Source organism: Hemiscyllium ocellatum, chromosome 48 (genome assembly GCF_020745735.1).
Source record: "Hemiscyllium ocellatum isolate sHemOce1 chromosome 48, sHemOce1.pat.X.cur, whole genome shotgun sequence".
In the NCBI taxonomy this organism is placed as follows: Eukaryota; Metazoa; Chordata; class Chondrichthyes; order Orectolobiformes; family Hemiscylliidae; genus Hemiscyllium; species Hemiscyllium ocellatum.
Window position 1 is genome coordinate 11,594,858 of NC_083448.1, and position 21,333 is coordinate 11,616,190.

Consider the following 21,333-nt stretch of genomic DNA (forward strand, 5'->3'; position numbering starts at 1 on the left):
TGTAATTGTACCAGTCTGCTCCATTTCCTCTGGCAGCTCATTCCATACACTCACCAGCCTCTGTGAAAAAGTGTTGCCTGTTGGGTCCCTTTTAAAGTTTTTCCCCTCTCAAATTAACCTATGGCCCCTAGTTTTGGACTCCCCTACCGTGGGGAAAAGACATTGTCTATTTACCCTATCCAGGCTCCTAATGATTTTACAAACCTTTAGAAGGTCACCCCGCAGCCTCTAACGCTCCAGGAAAAATAACCCTAGGCTATTCAGCCTCTCCCTATAGCACAAACCCTCCAACCCCAGCAATATTCTTGTAAAACTTTTCTGAACCCTTTCAAGTTTCACAACATCTTTCCTATAGCAGGGAGACCAGAAATGAACACAGTATTCCAAAACAGTGCTAACTGATGTCCTGTACAGCACCAAAACGACCTCTCAACTATTATGCTCCTAATTATTAACGCAGTGACCAATAAAGACGTGTACCAAATGCCATCTTCACTACCCTGTCTCCCTGCAACTCCATTTTCAAGGTAAATTGTCTCCTATTTGAAACCAACATAAACTTTCCCTCTCAAATTCAACTGGTGGAACCAGTTTCACATCCCTGAAACATTTAAAGATTAATAAAGTTACACATCACTATCAGCATCAGCCAGTGTGAAACATTTGCTGACCACACCCATGTTTCAGAAAAACCAAGTGAAGAACAAAGAAACAAAACAGTTCAGCTCCGACATATTTCGGAATCCAGAGAAACACACAGCATACAGCTCTTTCACACAATAATGCCACTTCATCCTACGGTAGGTAAACAAGAAAAATAAGTTTGTTCTCTTTATTTTCCTTGATTAGTGTAAGTCACGCTGTAGAAGCATAGTGTTCTGCCTCAGTGCATATTTGCACAAAAGTATCCTGAAAGCTGCTGGTTGAAAACAATGGTTTTCTCCTATGGTCTTCTATACAATTGCAAAAGTCTGATAGAGCAATGTGTGAGTGTTAATCCGACAACTGCTGAAGCACAAGTGTTTGTAGGTTTCTTCATAGAATTTACAAGTACATTATCTGTGTATATGGGGTAAACATGTCTTAGACCAGTTCGATTACCTGAACAGAAAATCCCAAAGTGTGCACCCACACTTTCAGGATTGATTGTGTGAGGCTCCCTGCTGATGGTGAATTTTCACATCAACCAATGTCATCAATCACATGGAATAAGCACTGTGGAAGGCAAAAACTTAGGGAAGAAACTGAGGAAAATCTGGAAATTTACTCTCCACTACTGAATGCAATCAATGAGGCATTTCAATGTGGTGTCGCTCAAGCCCACTTGTGCACAACTGCGATGGCCTGAACGACACAGAAGATTTATTGAGTAAAACAAAAGACTGCAGATGCTGGAGATTTCAAATAAAAACAGAAATTGTTGTCGAAACTTATCAGGCATGGCAGCATGAGTGGGGACAAAGCAGAGTTTATGTTTCCAACTGGTGACTCATCAGGCAGGATAGGATGCCACGGAGGTAAGAAAAATGAGGGATGGAATCAGACTTCCAAGTTATTGTGCTCGATATCAAATCCTGGAGGTTGCAGGCTCCTTGGTTGAAAATGAGATGCTCTTCTTCAGGCTTGTGCTGAAAGTCACTGGAACACTGAGATAGAAACATTTGGTGTGGGAACACAGTGATGTGTTGAAGTAGCAGGCAACTGGAAGCTCAGGGTCATTTTCACCAACAGAAAGTAGGTGTTCTATGAAACCTGTGCTTCATCTCCCCCATGTAGAGGAGATCACACTGTGAACAGCGAATACAGTAAACTAGATTGAATGAAGAGCAAGTAAATCGCTGCTTCATCTGGAGGGTCTGTCTGGGGCCTTGGACTGTGATGAGGGGCGAGTTAACCAGGCAAGTGTTACATTTTCTGCAATTGCATAGCGAAGGTGCAATGGGAGTTTGGGAAGGTTTTGAGAGTGGAGAAGGAATGGACCAGACTGTCTGGAGGGAATGGTCCCTGTGAAATGTTGACAAAGGAGGCAAGGTGAAAATGTGTTTGATCATGGCATCCCGCCAAAGATAATGAAAATGGCAGCCTTGGATTTTTTGAATGTGGAGGTTCTGGGGTCATAAGTGAAGACTTGGGTGGACATTATCACTGTTCTGGGAGGGAAGAGAGTGGTGGCAGAAGTGTGGGAAATGGGTCAGACAACAGCAAGAGCCTTGTCAAACACGGTAGTGGAGAATCCTCACTTGAGGAAGGAGCTGGACATTTCTGAGGCCCCCGCGTGGATGGTGGCATCATCAGAACAGTTGTGATGCAGATAGAGAAACTGGGAGAAGCCAGTGTTCTTTCAGGAAGCAGGGTGTGAGGAATGTATGTTCAGGTAACTGTGGGAGTCAGTGGGTTCATAATAGGAATCAGTGAGCAGCCTCTCCCCAGAAATAGAAACACAGACGTCGAGGAAGGGAAGGGTGGACTCAGAAAATGAGCAATCTCAAGGTGAGAGCAGGGTGGAAACTGGAAATGAGATTGACAATTATTTCCAATTCCAAACGAGAAAGGGAATCTGCATCAATGATGCCATTGATACACTTGAGTTTAGAAGGAGGAGAGGGGATCTAATTGAGACATATAAAATTATTAATAGATTGGACACTCTGGAGGCAGGAAGCATGTTTACGCTGATGGGTGAGTCCAGAACCAGAGGACACAGTTTAAATTAAGGGCTAGGCCATTTAGAACTGAGTTGAGAAGAAACTTCTTCACTCATAGAGTAGTGGACATATGGAATGCTCTGCCCCAGAAGGCAGTGGAGGCCAAGTCTCAGAATACTTTCAAGCAAGAGATGGATAGAGCTCTTAGAGATAGTGGAATTAAGGGTTATGGGGATAAGGCAAGAACAGAATACCAATTGAGGATGATCAGCCATGATCATAATGAATGGTGGTGCTGGCTCAAAGGGCTGAATGGCCTACTCCTGCACCTATTGTCTGTTGTCCATTGATAGACCAAAAGAAGAGTTGCAGTTGGAGGCCTGAATAGGATTTGAACAAGGGAAGTTCCATGTACCCCACAATGAGACAGTGGGGTATGCAGATGGTCATGGCCACCCCTTTGATCTGAAGAAGGTGAGAGGAATTAAACAAGTTGTTCAAAGTGAGGACAGGCAAAGGAGAATGATGGTGGATGGTTCAGGCTTTACTACTATGAAGCTGTGGAGAAGCCTAAGACTATGTGGATGGTGGACGGAAGTGTCAAGGGACTACACATACATGGTGAACAGGAGTTAGCTGTTGCCCATAAACTGGAAATTTTGAAATCACGTAAAGCATCAGAACAATCATGAATGTGAAAGAGGAAAGATTGGAGGACATGGAGAGAAAGGAGAGAAGAGAGCAAGGGAAGGTCTTTATCTTGGAAAAGCCACATGCATACTCCACCTGCCTCTCTCTGTTCAGAACAAAGCGTGGCATCTCTCTCTGACAAAGCAGTGGAATGTAAACTCGGAGAGGTTACACATCTTGCCTGCTCCATCACAAAAGGAATTTGATAGAGATAACAGTCACCACAACACCATCAACAGTACAGAATCACAGGATTGTTACAGTGCTGAAGAAGGCCATTCAATGCAGCATGACGGCTGTCCAAATTATTTATTGCAAGAACGAAGCCACAAAATCAACAAGTTAAAACAAAATAATGTTCACAGTAAGACAAAAGAGTGAACCAAAACAAACATGAAATACTGTGTCGGATAACCACCTGCACTCTAAATCCTCGAATCAATATAACTGAAGTTTGGTTCACAGCTGGTTACCTATCCTTGGATTCTGGATCCAACATTAGTCTTCTTCAGTCTGCTTGTACTTCACCATGAGGTCAATCATCTGAGTTTTTATTCTGTGACCTTTAAGATGGGTCCAGGCTGTTTCCATTATCCATCTCCATCTGAGCCTTCATGTCCTGAGAAGCTGGATGGCTCAGTTCCATTTCTCAGTTTCCCTTTTTAGTTTTCCCTTTCAATTAGGATCTGTCTCTAAAGATATTCACTTTGAAAGCATGGCTAGAGTGGCAAGATTAAAAAATGGTAATCATGGCATCAAATCATTGTTGGATGCTAACATCATCTGCATATTCTGGATATTGCATTCACAGCCCTGTATTGCCTCGCCAACATGGTGTCTGGCACAGAGTCCCTCATACATGTGTGTTTGCACACCAAACAGCAATATTGCAAGTGCTACTGTCTCAAATTTCACAGCCACAAATGAGAACTTAGAGGTGCAGATGTTACCCCATGCAAGATGTTTTTACTTGAATCTTGTCTAACATTGACGTACTGGAAAAAGTCTTCAATCACACCTCGTGTCTGGGAGTACTCAGGATTTTGACATTGTTGAACATTTTTCAGGTAGATGTTAAGTTTGGAATCGAGGAGGTGTTTGAGTTTCTTGAGGGAACCTTAAGCAATGGGGGAAGATTTGGATCTCCACTTGGGAGACAACAAAGCCAAGAATATCAATAAGGAAAGGATAAAAGGATGAAGCCATCAAAGGAAAGAGGAAGTTGTTGGCTGGCCATGCGTTAACAGGATTCAAGAAGAGGTTAATCAACAGAGAATGCAACAAGGGAGGCAGCAATAGGAGGATTTTATCACTAGATGATTACTCCAGAGACCAGGTGATATCGAGGGACCTTCTTCAAATCATAGAATCCTTACAGCACAGGAAGAGGCCATGCAGCCCATTCAGTCTGCACAAACCCTCCAAAGAGCATCCCAACCAGATCCAAACTCCGGACCTTCTTCCTGTAACCCTGCACTGGCTAATCTACCTAGCTGACACATCCCTGGATGATATGGGATAATTTCTCCCAGCCAATCTACCAAACCTGCACACATTTGTTCCCTGGAAGAGTACCAGAGAACCCAGTGAAAGCCCAAGCAGACACAGGTAGAATGTGCTTACTCCATACAGAAACCCAAAGCTAGAATTGAACCCACTCCCTGGCACTGTGAGGCAGCAGTGCTAATCACTAGGCTATCGTGCCACCCTCATATCAGAAAATAATAATGACGGATCCTTTACAAATTTTGAAACTGTGCATAAGACAAGGTTTTTAAAGCCAAATCAAAAGGAGCTCCACTGTAAACTCTCTTCCTGTCCAAAAGACATTTTTTTTTCTGTGTTCTCTTGTCAATCTGCCAATCTTGTGTTCATGTTGCTCAGTTTTCTTTCAATCCATGAGCTCTAAATTTGTCAGCAAATCTATTATATGGCAATTTAACAGGCACCTTTAGAATTACATGTAAAGTTCCTAATTTGGAAATATATCATGGGTCATTATCAATGGGTCAAAATTGTTTAATTCCTTTCCTGACAACACTGCAGGTATAGGGAAGGTGGTGCATTTGCATTCTCAGGTCAACACACTTTTAAAAATACATCAACAAAGCAGCATTATTCAGATGAAATGCTGGAGAGGCTTTGTGAGGGAATTCTATAGATCCATGGCAGTGGAAGGAACGGGACCACTAGTGAGCAAGTAAAGTCAGAGAAGTTCAAAGAGGCTAGAATGGAAGGGGAACATTTTTCTATCAGAAAGTCAGGTTAAGGACAGACAAAGCCAGAGGCACAATGAAAGAGGATTTGAAAACCAGAACATGTATTTAAAAAATTGAGGTGATGCTTAATCAGGAGCTAATCAGGTCAAAGACAAGTAAGATCTTTGCTGTACATGAACTCCATGTGACTGAGGGAGAGCATTAAAGGATCACTCAAATCTATTCTTTCATCAGAATAACAAACAAAATCTGCAGGCATCACACTGCATGATGCCAGGTAATCCCATATCCAAAAAAGTTGCAATCAAAGTTACCAGTTATAGACTTGCATAATTAAGTGTTTTCAGTGTAAATAACATCAGAAGAAACACTCATTTCAGAAGGGTGAAACCATTAGCTTTTGTTGCTGTTGAAAACTGAATTGAGAAACCAATCCCCCAAGTAAAAATCTGATGTAGAAAGCACACCCAGTTTCCGGTGGAAGTGTTGTGAGTGTCACCATCAGGCTCTGCCTGGCTTGGGCTACTGCCAAATAACCTGCTCATGTGACACATGGAAAACACATCTGATTTGAGACAAACATAACCTTTTCCTCTCAAGTTCAACCGGTGGACTCAGTTTCACATCACTGAAAGATTAAAAGATTCACGAATTTGCATAATAATGGCGAACAATGTCAGCGTGAAACCTCAGCTGGCCACATCGTGTTCTCTGGAAGCTGAACTGAACAGAAAATAATTTAGCTCCGGCATATCCTGGAATCCAGACAAACAGGCAGCACATAGCCTTTTTACACAATGATGCCACCCCACCCTACGGTAGGTATAACAAGAAAAATAAGCTCATTCTATTTATTTTCCTCAACGAGTCTATTTCACACTATAGAATTAGAACATTCCTCTTCAGTGCATATTTAGTATCCTGAAATCTGTTGGTTTAAAACTGGTTTTCTACTATGGTCTTCTTTCCCTTGTTAGTAGACAGGCTTTTCAGTGCAGTTGTACAAATGATACAGCAAAGTGAGAGTGCAATGGACAACAGTTTAGGCACAAATGTTTGTGTGCATATGATGAATGTAATTTTCTCCATAAAATGGACAAGTATGAGTACATCATTTCTGTATTTAGGGTAAACATGTCTGAGATCAGATCGTGTACCCGAACAAAAATCCCCAAGCTTTAAAAGGGACCGATGGAGCAACTTTTCATATAGAAGGTGGTTCATTTCTGGAATGAGCTGCCAGAGAAAGTGATGGAGGCTGGCACAATGTCAGCATTTAAAAGGTAACTGGACGGGTAAATGATTAGGAAGGATGGGAAAGGATATGGATCAAATGTTGGCAAATGGGACTAGATTTATTTAAGACTCCATCCCTCACGTTTCTTACCTCCAAGGCACCCAGTCCTGCATGACATGGGTTGCTTTCAGGACAGCCAACTGGTTTCCCCCTACTGTCAATTCTCATTCTCACTTGTTCTGCTTCTCTTCTGCTTCTTCATTCGTGAAGAAGGGCTTATGCCCGAAACGTCGATTCTCCTGTTCCTTTAATGCTGCCTGACCTACTGCAACACATTTTTAAACTCTGATCTCCAGCATCTGCAGTCCTTACTTTCTCCCAGCTTCTCTTCTGTCCAGGCTTAACATCAATAATGCCCTTGTCAGTGTATCCATTTTGTAATTTTCTCTTTCTCCGAGCTCAGTCTTCAGCTAACTGCTTAGCCAACGACCTCATCCTCTACTTTAGCATAAATATCATTTTCTCCAAGTTGCTTTCAGTTCTTCTGAAGAGTCACAAGTTGGAAATTGCAAACATGTGTTGGAAACCGCCCACTCCAGTTACAGTCTCTGCCCCAACTCCCAGCTCCAGCCTTACATCCGTATACATTGCAGCATCCTTCGCCATTTCCGCTATCTAAAAACAAACCCCACCACCAGAGATATATTTCCCTCCTCACCCCTATCCGCTTTCTGTAAAGGCCGTTCCCTCTGCGACTACCTTGTAAGGTCCACACCCCGTGACAACCCACCCTCCCCTCCCAGCACCTTCCCCTGCCACCGCAGGAATTGCAAAATCTACGCCCACACCACATCCCTCACCTCCGTCCAAAGGCCCCAAAGGAGCCTTCCACATCCACCAAACTTTCACCTACACTTCCACACATGTCACTTACTGTATCTGTTGCTCCCAATGCAGTCTCCTCTACATTCTGCCTACTTGCAGAACTTCAGAGAACATCTTCGCACCAATCAACCCCACCGCCTCATGGCCGAACACTTTAACTTCTCCTCCCACTCTGCCAAGGGCATGCAGGTACTGGGCCTCCTCCACTGCCACTCGCTCACCACCCGATGCCTGGAGAAAGAATGCCTCATCTTCTGCCTTGAGACCCTCCAACACCTGGGCATCAATGTGGATTTCACTAGTTTCCTCATTTCCCCTCCCCCCACCTTACCCCAGTTCCAACCTGCCAGCTTAGTACCATCCTCATGACCCGTCCCTTTTGTCCATCTTCCTTCCCACCTATTTGCTCCACCCAGCCCTCTGACCTATCACCTTCACTGTCACCTCCATCCAACTATTGCACTCTCAGCTACCTTCCCCCCAGCCCCACCCCCTCCCATTTATCTCTCCAACCCTGAGGCTTCCAGCCTCATTCCTGTTGAAGGGCTTTTGCCCGAAACATCAATTTTCCTCCTCCTTGGATGCTGCCTGACCTGCTCTGCTTTTTCAGCACCACACTCTTGGCACTAATCTCCAGCATCTGCAGTACTCACTTTCACCTAGATTGAATGAAGAGCAGGTAAATCGCTGCTTCATCTGGAGGGTCTGTCTGGGGCCTTGGACTGTGATGAGGGGCGAGTTAAACAGCCAAGTATTATACCTTCTGCAATTGCATGGCGAAGGTGCAATGGCGGATTTGGGAAGGTTTTGGGAGTGGAGGAGGAATGGACCAGACTGTCTGGAGGGAATGGTCCCTGTGAAATGTTGACAAAGGAGGCAAGGTGAAAATGTGTCTGATCATGACATCCAACTGAAGATAATGAAAATGGCAGCCTTGGATTTTTTGAATGTAGAGGTTCTGGGTTCATAACTGAAGACTTAAGTGGATATTACCACTGTTCTGGGAGGGAAGAGGGTGGTGACAGAAGTGTGGGAAATGGGTCAGAAATTAGCAAGAGCCTTGTCAAACACGGTGGTGGAGAATCCTCACTTGAGGAAGGAGCTGGACATTTCTGAGGATGGTGGCATCATCGGAACAGTTGTGATGGAGACAGAAACTGGGAGAAACCAGTGTTCTTTCAGGAAGGGTGATGGGTGAGTGCCGAACTAGAGGACACAGCTTAAAAATACAGGGTAGACCATTTAGGACAGAGATGAGGAGAAACCTCTTCACCCAGAGAGTGGTGGGTGTGTGGAATGCTCTGCCCCAGAGGGCAGTGGAGGCCCAGTCTCTGGATTCATTTAAGAAAGAGTTGGATAGAGCTCTCAAGGATTGTGGAATCTAGGGTTACGGAGATAAGGCAGGAGCAGGATATTGATTAAGGATCATCAGCCATGATCATATTGAATGGTGGTGCAGGCTCAAAGGGCAGAATGGCTTACTCCTGCACCTATTGTCTATTGTCTATTGAAGCAGGGTGAGAGAAATATATATTCCAGGTAACTGTGGGAGTCAGTGGGTTCGTAATAGGAATCAGTGAGCAGCCTCTCCCCAGAAATAGAAACACAGACGTCGAGGAAGAGAAGGGTAAACTCAGAAAATGACCAATCTCAAGGTGAGAGCGGGGTGGAAACTGGAATTGAAATTGACGATTATTTCCAATTCCAAATGAGAAAGGGAAACTGCACCAACGATGTCATTGATAGACCAAAAGAAGAATTGTGGTTGGAGGCCTGAATAGGATTTGAACAAGGGAAGTTCCATGTATCCAACAATGAGACAGTCAGAACACGGGTGTATGCAGATGGTCATGACCATCCCTTCGATCTGAAGAAGGTGAGAGGAATTAAACAAGTTGTTCAAAGTGAGGACGGGCAAAGGAAAAGTATGCTGGCTAGTTCAGGCATTATTACTATGAAGCTGTGGAGAAGCAGAAGAGTATGTGCATGGCAGATGGAGGGATTGTACATTCACAGTGAAGTGGAGACAGTTGGTGTCTGAAAAATGGAAATTTTAAAATGAAGTAAAGCGTCAGAAGAATCGCAGATGAGAGTGGGGAAGGACTGGTGGAAAAAGGAAGAAAAAGGACAAGGGTAGATCTCTAACTTGGCAAAGCTACATGCCTACTCCACCTGCTTCTCTCTGTTCAGAACAAGGCTTAATGAAGTTCACTTGACATGAAGAGTGTGGCACCTCTCTGACAAAGCAGTGGAATGCACACTAGGAGCTATTATACATCTTGCCTGCTCCATCACGAAAGGATTTCAATGAAGCTAATAGTCACAGAGTCACAGAGATGTACAGCACAGAAACAGACCCTTTGGTCCAATTCATCCACACCAACCAGATATCCTAAATTAATCCAGTCCCATTTGCAGCATTTGGTCCATATCCCTTTCTATTTATATTCACATCCAGATGCCTTTTAAATGCTGTAATTGTACCTGCCTTCTCTACTTCCTCCGACAGCTCATTCTATACATGCACCCCCCTTTACGTGAAAACGTTGCCTCTTAGGCACGTTGTAAATTTTCCCCTCTCACCCGAAACCTATGCCCTCCAAACCAGGGAAACAAACCTTGCCTATTTACCCTATCCCTGCCCCTCATGATTTTATAAACCTCAGCCTCCGATGGTCCAGGAAAAATAGCCCCAACCTGTTCAGCCTCTCCCTATAGCTCAAACTCTCCAACCCTGGCAACATTCTTGTAAATCTTTTCTGCACTTTTCAAGTTCCACATCCTTCCTGAAGACCAGAATTGCACACAGTATTCCAAAACTGGCCTAACCAATGTCCTGTACAGCTGCAACAAAACCTCCCGACTCCTACAGTCAACACTCTGGCCCATAAAGGAAAGCATACTAAACACCTTCTTCACCATCCTATCTACCTGAGCCTCCATTTTCAAGGAATTATTGTTATGGACCTGGTGAGCCCCCCTCAAAACATTTCAAGAAGGTAGCCCAGACCCTAGCCTTTCTAGTTGTTTTCAGGAGGTGTAGTGTGGATATTCCAGGAGGGATCTATTAATGAATGAAACATGAACAATAGAGAACAGAATATAAAATAACTTAACCTATCTGAAAACCCAATCGTAACATAATGATGTTCCAATTCCTGCAACATCCCAAAAACACCTCCTTGGCAAAAATGGTAAAATCAAACATAGGTTCTTTCAGGAGACATCTTTCTGACATCTTTCAGGAGAGATATCAGAGAGAGTCAGTCAGTAAACCTCTGTTGAATCAGGAAATCTTTTTTTTCCCAGCAGCTTTCAAACAGTCTGCTTGCTAAAACCCAACCAAACCAAACCAGGAAGAACCCTGAATTGAGAGAACTGGCCACTCCCCTTTCATTGTATAAATGTTTTTTAAAAAACTTAAAAGCCTTTCAACATATTGGAACCCCTCTGCCTTTATGACCCCTCTCGATAAAACCAGGGGCAAAGTAACCTTGTTAAAGGAGCAGCATCATCACACTGTGAACCTGTATTCCAAGATCCCTTTGTTCAACAGCACTCATCAGGACCTTACCATTAAGTGTATAAGTCCTGCCCTGATTTGCCTTTTCAAAATGCAGGACCTCACATTCATCTAAATTAAACTCCATCTGCCACCCCTTAGCCCATTGGCCCATCTGATCATGATCCTATTGTACTCTGAGGTCACCACAACACCATCAACAGTACAGAATCACAGGATTGTTCCAGTGCTGAAGAAGGTCACTTCATGCAGCATGACTGCATCATCTTCCAAATTGTTCACTGCAAGAATAAAGCCACAAATTTCCACAATTTAAAACAAATAGAGTTTACAGAATGATACAAGAGTGAAACAAAGCAAACAAGAAATATTATGTCAAATAACCACCTACACTCTGAATCCGAGAATCAACATAATTTGAGCTTCGATTCACAGCTGCTTGCCTATTCTTGGTTTCTGGATCTCCTTCAGCCTGCCTGTTCTGCACCACTGAGTTTTCATTCCAGGGTGTACTTCCATGTAGTTTTCATTTCCCATCCCAATGTCAGCCTTGGTGTCCTGAGAAACTATAAGGCTCCGTTCAGTTTCCCTTTTCAGTTTTCCCTTTCAATTAAGATCTGCCTCAAAAGATATCCACTGTGAAAGCACAGCATCACAGGGGATATTAGCCAGAACAGCAAGATCAAAAATGGCAATCCTGGCATCAAATCAGTGCTGCATGCTGACTAATATCATCTGCCTATTCTGGATATGACCTTTATAGCCCTGTATTGCCTCATCAAAATGGTATATGGCACACATCCTTCATACATGTGTGTTTGCACACCACAGAGCAGAATTGTACATGTTACTGTCTCAATTTTCACAGTCACAGATGAGAACTTTGAGGTTTGAAAACTATCTGGTGCAAGTGATGATTCTTCTCTAACATATCTATACTGGAAAAAGGCTTCAACCACATCTCATTCCTGAGGATATTTAGGATGCCAGGTTGAAAGTTTTTCAGGTAAAAGTTGAGTTTGGAATCAATGAGGTACTTGAGCTTCTTGAAGGAACCTTAAGCAATGGAGGAAGATTTGGAACTCCACATGTGATACAAAAAAGCCAAGAATATCAATAGGTAGAGGACACAGGTCCCTGATGCTGTTAGCTGTGCTAACCACTGAGCCAACATGCCACCACATCACTGTGGCAAATGGTGGCATTTGCATTCAATTAAAGTTTGGAATTCAGAGTCTAATGATAACCACGAAACCAGTGTTGACTTCGGAAAAAATCCATCTGGCTCACTAATGCCTTTTAGGGAAGACAACTGTCATCCTCATTTAGTCTTGCCTACATGTGACTCCAGACCCACAGCAATGTGTTTGACTCTTAACTATGCTCTTGGCAATTCTGGATGGGAAATAAATGCTAGCCTCGCCACATCCCCTGAATGAATAAAAAAACGTGAAGCCAGCTAACAAGTAGAGGAGATAAATACAAGAAAGGAAATAACTGGGTGTGAGAAACAATGAACAGACATTGAAGATGATAGGCTCAAAGGGGTCAGAGGAATCATGTGGTGGGTTGGAGATGGTAACAAAATTAGGAATATTCTGGACTTAACAATTCTCTAGGCTAAGCTATGGAAGCCCGAGTAAATTTGACTCTGAAATATTAAGAACTCAAATATGAATACAAGGCTCAACACATGAGAAGATCATGTGATAATTCTAGAAAGATTCATAATGTTCCAGATGGTCATCAGGTGTATGTTTGTTTGGCATATAGGTTGACAATGACTTGGCTTATTTGGTACCTTTCTTCATTGCTGTCTGCATCTATACAATCATCCATTTGATATCATCTGCACCTGTTTGGCTGCTCGGATTGACGAAAATCTTGCCAATCATCAGTCTATGCATATTCGTTGTATGCAAAATATTTCAATACAATCATCGCAATCATCGAAAACTACTTATAGGCCTCACATGTTCAGCGATGGGTGATGCATTTCTCCTTAAAGATGACAAGCAGTTTTTCATTGGAGGTAAGCACATTATCTTGAATTTAGATCTTGTTGCAGTTGAACTATGTTAAAGAACACAAGAAGGTGGTTCCATGCAGCAGAGTAGTGATGTGTTTGCCTCCAAACTGGCAGCAGCTGTTGAATTGGAGTCCAATGTCATTTGTATCACATTGACTTCAGATCATGGTCAGGTTCCTAATGAGCCATAAGATGAAATTATTTTCCCTTGAAGAAATTAGCACAATCCATAGGTGAGTGTCGAAGGATGGGTCAGTACATTTATGGATGACACTAAAGTTTGTGGAGTTGAGGATCGTGCTGAAGGATGTTGGACATTACAGAAGGACATAGATAAGCTGCAGAGTTGGACTGATTCGTGGCAAATGGTGTTTAATGCGGAAAAGAGTGAGGTGATTCACTTGGAAGGAGCAACAGGAATAGAGTACTGAGCTAATGGTAAGATTTTCAGTAGAGTAGATGAGCAGAGAGATCTCAGTGTCCTTGTGGAAAGATCCCTGAAAGTTGCCATCCAGGTTGATAGTGTTGTTAAGAAGGCATATGGTGTGTTAGCTTTTATTGGTACAGGGATTGAGTTTCAGAACCACAAGGTCATGCTGCAGCTGTACAAAACTCTGGTACGGCTGCACTTGGAGTAATGCAGACAGTTCTGGTCACCACATTACAGGAAGGATGTGGAAGCTTTGGAAAGGGTTCACAGACGATTTCCCAGGATATTGCCTGATATGGAGGAAAGGCTGAGGGACTTGAGGCTGTTTTCATTCGAGGGAAGAAGATTTCAAGGTGACTTTATTGAGGCATACATGATAATCAGTGGGTTAGATAGGGTGGAAAGTCAGAGCCTTTTTCCTCGGAAGGTGATGGCTCGCACGAGGCGACATAGCTTTAAATTGAGGGGTAATAGATATGGGACAGATGTCAGAGGTAGTCTTTTTACTCAGAGGAGTAGTAGGGGCATGGAACACATTGTAACAGTCGTACACTTGCCAACTTTAAGGGCATTTAAATGGTCATTGGATAAACATAGGGATGAAAATGGAATAATGTAGGTTAGATGGGCTTTAGATTGGTTCCACAGGTCGGTACAAAATTGAGGACCAAAGGGCCTGTACTGCATTGTAATGTTCTATATTCTAAAGCAGAATTTATTTTCAAAACTACCAAATGAAACTCCAACAAAACAGAATAGAATACAGAATAACTTAATCTATCCAAAAACACAACTGATGATCTCAACTTAATGATGCTGTTCCAAATTCCTGCAACAATCCCCACAAACACCTCTTGGCACAAAGGGCAAATAAAACACAGGTTCTTACAGGAAAGAGAGAGATGGCAGTGAGATTCAGCATGGAACACCTTCTTCCATGGAGCTGTGATTTGGACCAGCAGCCTCAAAACCCGACTGACTGCTTTCAGTGAATAGCCAGACTGCCAAAAATAAACCAAACCAGAGAAAAGCTGAGCTGGAAGAACTGACCACTCCCTTTCATTGCACAAGTGTTTTGTTTAAACCTTGAAAGCCTTTTTTTCCTGAGGCAGTATCTGTTAGCTATTATCAAATTGGCCCTAAAACCCTTCAAATCTAGAATCTTGGCAATTCTGCATTAAAACCCGTCTAAAAAATAAACCAAGGACAACATCACCTTGTTAAAGGAGGAGCATCATCACAAAGTGCTCAGTATTTCTGGGTGCAATTTCATTGGAATCAGGTGTCATTTTGCACACAAGTACCCCTTTTCTGAGCATGAACAGTGAGTTAACAGTGGAAAGCATCATGCATAAGCATTAATCTATTTTTACATGATGAAGACACATCTAAACAAAGCAGGGGCTCCTAGGTTAGGATCTAGACCTTGGCCTATTCTCTTTCCCTTTTCCAAGAGAAAGTTATTGTGACAGTCCTGCTGTTACCCTTACTTTAATCTCTCTGGTTTAATTTGTATTAAATCAAGAAAGTCTTTGGACCATCCATTTACTTGAGGATTTGTTTGAGACAGATTGGGGGTAACAGAGAACGAGAGTTAGACAGCTGATGGACTTGCAAAAAGATTTTAAGAATCAAGTCCATTTAATCAAGTTCATGGAACAAATGGGGTAGTAGAACCAGATTTGGAAATTGAATGAATGTCAGGAAGAGTTGCTGTTGGTTTTTGAATTGGAAGGTGGTGTAGAATAGAAAATTTCCAGAGAACAACAAAAACTTGCATTTGTAGTCCTTTCAGCACAAATAATGTCACAAGGCATTTCAAATTCAGTCTTGCACTTCACTGTTTATCAGAGTTTCTCACTTTGCTTCTGTTTAACTTCAGGTGGGGCCATGTTTGCTCTTGCCCACTGTTTGTATACATGGGCCTTTGGGTTCAAGCCTCTGAATCTCCAAGCAGCAAGTTTAATTGCCTTGGTCGTCGGGTTGGGTTGGATCTTTCTCAGCATGTGTTCAAAGGTAGTATGGCAGATGTTTCTGCTCTGCTGTTACTGCGCCTTGATTGGGATCATGTCCTGGAGAGCCAATGCTGAAGTGCTATTTCATCATCCAAGAACAAGAACAAAGGTGACTGGTGCAGTTGGAGCTGTACTTTTCATGGTATCTGATTTCACTTTGGCGATAAACCTGTTATGTTTTCAAGTTCCACATAGCCAGCTAATTGTCATGAGTACATACTATGCGGCACAACTGTTTATTGCTCTCAGTATTGTTAGAGATAATCAAAAAAAAAGTGACTAGATTGTCCTTAACTGTACAATGGAGATTGTTTGATGTTACAATCTCCAGTGCTTTTTTTGTTTTTCATGAATAAACAATTGGTACAGATACAAAAACGGAAGGTTTTGGAAAAGCTCAGCTGGTCTGCTGCATCTGTGAAGAGAAATCAAAGTTAATGTTTCAGGTCCGATGACCCTTCCTCAGAAGGGTCTGAGGAAGGACCCAAAATGTTAACTTTGATTTCTCTCAACTAATGCTGCTAGACCTGCTAAGCTTTTCCAGCAACTTCTGTTTTTGTTTCTGATTTATAGTATTTGCAATTCTTTTGTTTTTTTGAATAGATATGGATATCATTCCAACATTATAACTTGTGTTCAGTTCTAACCTCATTACATACATATCTCTTTTTGCTTGTATTTGCTGAAGTTATTTTATTTACTAAGTTTGCAAAATGGGTGGTGTAGTGGACAGTGAAAGCTATCTGAGAATATAATGGGACCTTGATCAGATGAGCCAATGGGCCAAGAAGCGGAGGATGGGAGTTTAATGCTTGATTAGATTCCCTACAGTATGGAATTGATAAATGTGAGGGCTCTAAGGATTGTTGCCAAACAAAGAGACTTCGGGGAGCAGAAGCATAGTTTCTTTAAAGTGGAGTCACAGGTACACAGAAGGGTGAAAAAGGTGTTTGGCACACTTACTTTCATTAGTCAGTGCATTGAGTATCACAGTTGGGACATCACACTACCGGCTGTACTGGGCATTGGTGAGGTCAGTTTTCAAAAACTGCATTCAGATCTCATCTCCCTGCTTTAAGAAAGATGATGTGAAACTTGAAAAGGATGTTGACAGGATTGGAGGGTTTGAACTAGAGGGAGAGGTTATGGCTTTTTTCCCTGAAACATCAGAGGCCGACAGGTAACCTTTTGGAGATTTATAAAATTATGAAGGGCAAGGATAGGGTGAATAGCCAAGGTCTTTTTCCCAGGGTAGAGAGTCCGCAACAAGAGGGCATTGGTTTAAGGTGAGAGGGGAACAATTTGAAAAGCACCTGAGGGACAACTTTCTCTCGCAGAGAGAGGTGCGTGTTTGGAATGAGCTGCCAGAGGAAGTGGTGTAGGTGCGTACAATTACAACATATAAAAGATATCTGGATCGTATGTGCAGGTTTTAGAGGCATATAGGCCAAATATTGGCAAAGGGGACTTAAACAATTTAGACAATCTGGTCAGCTGAACTTGTTGGACCAAATTTTGTGCTGTACTTCCCAATGATTTTATGACCTCTTACAGTGATCAACCCTCAATGTGGAAAGTGAAATATACAGGAGCTTATGCTGTCAACATTTACACTAGAGATCTGTGTTAAGACATCAATGTTCCTCACTGGTAAATTTGTCAGAAGTGAGATTTAAGTAGCTTTCAATTGTTCACTGGTCACCAAGACTGAGAGTGTTTAACTTCAACTCCAAACTGAAAGCTGTTTCTTCTGTGCTTTTAGTTTAGGATAGTGATCTGGGGATTGCTTGCAATGCATACCTGTTTACTGCCCAGCTACTCTCAATGGAACTGTGTAGCACTTGTGTCCAACACCTGGTTAATGGAAATCTGGTAATCTCTTGGTAAATAGGCCTTTAAAGCTGAGAAAAGTCAGATCCAACTCTCCTGATATATTTTGTATTCTACAATTTGAATGGTTCAGATTTGAATATTTGGAAAGGGCTATTTTTCACATTATTCCTCAAATTCATTACATCAAGATCTGTGAGCACCAGCAACTTGAGACAAAGGTAAATGAATGAGGAAAAATAAATTAACTTTTTCCTGAGACCTGGCTCCAACCTCACAGTCAAGACAATAAAACCTGAATATTCCGGTGCTAAGGCATTCTAGTAGGTTCTCCTCTTGCCTATTTCAACCAAATGCAGTGCTTAGATGTGCAAATCATTTGTCTTTAGACTTTTTCACAATAATGTCAACTTTTTTGTGTTAATTGTTCAAAATAATTGTTTTGTTACCTTTTATCCACGGAATCTTTAGATCGGCCAGATATTCTGGCTTTAAATTGTTTCAGTTCCAAGTTTGTGACTCTAGTTCTTTGGCTGTAAATAGTTCTGATCATCACTGTATTGTAGTCAATTATAATGGACTTGGACATATTCACCAGTTTGTTGATTGTCCTGAATTTGTGTCCTTCTTCTGACCATCTCGTTAGCTTATCTAGTCTCTGATATCTTCTGGCATTTCCATTGGTTCAAGATAATCATAAGATCATGCTTCCGCTATCTTTCCAGCAATTTGATTGGACTAAGGTAATTGTGCAAAGGTCGGGATTCACTGGATTTTTTTTCAGTAATATCAGTTGTTCATGAGCCTCCTCTTTTCACACCTCTGTCCCTGACTCAACCGCAAAAGATGTCTGTCCCTTTTGTCCAAGTTTCAAGGGAGCTGTAATTCAGTTAAACCCCAGCCTGTCTGCAGTCCCTTCACTTGAACTTGATCCACTTCTCCAAGCACCAGCTATTTGTGAATCTTAGATTTTCTCTCTCTTTATAAAAAGCAAGCAGAGGAGTGGAATAAAGCAAGGATTGGACATAGCTGAGGTGACAGCCAAGATGCAGCAGCCAAGACTGGCTTTGACGAGGCTAATCGGAAGTCTTGGGTTGACCACAACACCTCATTACTTTTTAGAAATCTTTAATGGCACAGTGAAACAGTTCATAAAGCCTTAGAAGCTTCAGTGAATTCAAGATTTGATTTACCAAAATAAAATCATGCAGAACACCTGCTATTTTAAATGTGACTGAAGAGGGCAAGACCACAGAAAAGAAACATTGGGAACACTATTCTCAAATAGAGTGCTTTTATGTGACTGACTTTTACTCCCACTTCCCATGTGGGCAGCATGGTGCCTCAGCGATTAACACTGCTACCTAACAATACCACTTACTCAGGTTCGATTCCAACATCAAGCAACTGTCTGTCTGGACTGTGCACGTTCTCCCTGTGTCTCTGTGGGCTTCCTCTGGCTGCTCTGGTTTTCTTACACTGTGCAAAGAGGTGCAGGCAAAATGAATGAGCCATGCTAAATTGTCCCAGTGTATGCAGGGATATGTAGACTCAGTGGATTACCCATGGGAATTACAGGTGTAGGGTAGGGAGGTGGAATACTCTTCGGAAGGGTGGTGAAGACTAGATGGGCCAAATTGCCTGCTTCCACATTGTAGAGATTCTCTGTTACTTTTGTGAAACTTGCCCCTCTCATTCAATACTGACACAGATTTATTCATGCAACTGGAGTGCTTTATCTATCTTTTATCTGTTTCTGTTTCTATCTTTCTACTTCACAGAAGCTGAGAATCCCAGAAGTGTTACACCACAAAAAGAGGTCATTTGGCCCATTGTGTCTGCACCAGCTCTTCAAATGAATATCATTATCTCGTGCCAATTTCCTACATTTTCCTTGTACATTTGCATGTTATTTCTATTGCAATCGTCGTCCAATATCATCTTGACTGCCCTCCACCACATTTCCAGGCAATGCATCCCATCTGATAACTAACTGCTGAGTGAACAAGTTTTTTGTCATATCACATTTGACCCTGTTGCAAAACATGTGAAATTGTTCCCCTTTAGTTGTTCATCCTTTTTAGGAGTGGAACAGTTTGGCTCAATGCAGCTATCAAGACCACTCATGTTTTTGAAAACCTTTATCAGATCGCCTCACAGCCTTCTTCTCTCTAAGGAAAGCAGTTCCAAATCTCGAGTCTGCCATCATAACTGAAATTTCTCATGCATGGAACCATTACTGTGTATCTCTTCTGCACTCTTCCAATGTGTTCATTTCTCTAATGTGGCACCCAGAACAGCACACAATATACCAATCAAAGCCAAACAGATGTCTTATACCTGATTCAACTTTAATGGCTATTCATGAATAACAACACAATGTGTCCAATATCCCATAAAATTTCAATTTAACTCCTGATATTCTGGCTTTCATGCTGATGGACAAAATCAATGGGAGAACACAAGGATTTTTGCAACATATAAAATGAAAGGAAAAATCTCTTATGAATTCTGGCTGTGACACTGAAAATAGGCAGATTAATTGTGCCTTTCAGCGCTCCCAAGTAACAACATTACTTTATCAAGCTGATTTTGCAAAATACACACAAGAGACCTGCAGACACGATGAGTTTTGTGTTGGAAACTCATTGGAATATCAAACTTTATATCTGAATATCCAGCTGAAGGTGCGCATGGGTGTAATAAACATACAAATAATAAATGCTTTAGATTGAACTATCGGGTTTCACATTCATGGGAAAAAGCACATGAAGCGAGAAACAGGATGTGGTGGTGGCTGCAAGAGTAGACACTGTGTCAGAATCCAGTTCAGGAAAACTAAAGACAGTCTGAAGGAAATATGGAGAGTGGTGTACTAAAATCCACCATGTTGCTGACAAAATAATCAAGTGCAGGGAGAGGGAATATTGGGAGATACAACTCCTGCTGTGGGCAATCTAGAACAAGATGTTATGGTTTAAGGATAAGTGGTAGCAGTTTTAAAATAGAGATTATAAATTCTCTCAAAGGATGGCAATTCTGTAGAATTCACTATCCCAGCATGAGATGGCTGCTTGGAAATGGAGTAAAGAGGTGATACACAGATTTTTAAGTAATCATGGGTTGAAGAGTTATGGATAGCTGGAGTTGAGGTCAAGATAAGACCAGCCTTGATCATATTAAATGACAGAGGAGGCTTGAATTTGGCCTACACCTGCTCCTAGGTCTTAAATTCTTGGGGTTAGGAGAACAACTGTATATGAACGGGGTGGAGAAGGGAGAAACAAAAGACTATTCTGCGAAGGAAGAAAAGAACAGCATCAGGGACCAGGGAAAAAATGAATCCTGAAGGCTGGAACTTTGTATCATTCCAATGCAATCCATGGAAGAGGTGCTGATGCTAATGTAAGCCACCGTTTAGAGAAGTGTGAGAATAGTTTGAGCAATACACTTCTTTTCAATGAACTTTTTCAATGAAAGTGGTCACCATGTATTATCTGTTTCACAACGATTGAGTTTATAGTCAATAAAGAACGTATGACCTACCACAAGTAGCATTTCATTGTTTGGAACATTTGAAGGATTTGTGTTAAGATCCATATCATTGGCTTCTGTTTGTAACTGAAGAGCTGCCAGCTGAAAAGAATTATTACAGGACATTAGCTTCAGCGAAGGCCACTGGAGGAAGAATATAATTTAGATTAGGAGGGACTAAAGATGTAGATACAAAGTTATGAATCATCACATCTTTGCTGGTTATAATTTTCAATGCATTCACAAAACACTATGGAGATGCAGAGTTTAGGGCTGCTTATGAGTCATTTGTTTAT

The 21,333-nt window shown here is 42.0% G+C and overlaps 1 long non-coding RNA gene across 1 annotated transcript; it reads left to right on the top strand.

Annotated features, from left to right (window-relative positions):
- The first annotated feature begins 665 nt into the window (after positions 1-665).
- Positions 666-21,039, top strand: LOC132836955 (uncharacterized). The gene is made up of 3 exons (XR_009647407.1): positions 666-800; positions 12,973-13,231; positions 15,541-21,039. It is a non-coding gene; the product is annotated as an uncharacterized LOC132836955 (long non-coding RNA).
- The last annotated feature ends 294 nt before the right edge of the window (positions 21,040-21,333 follow it).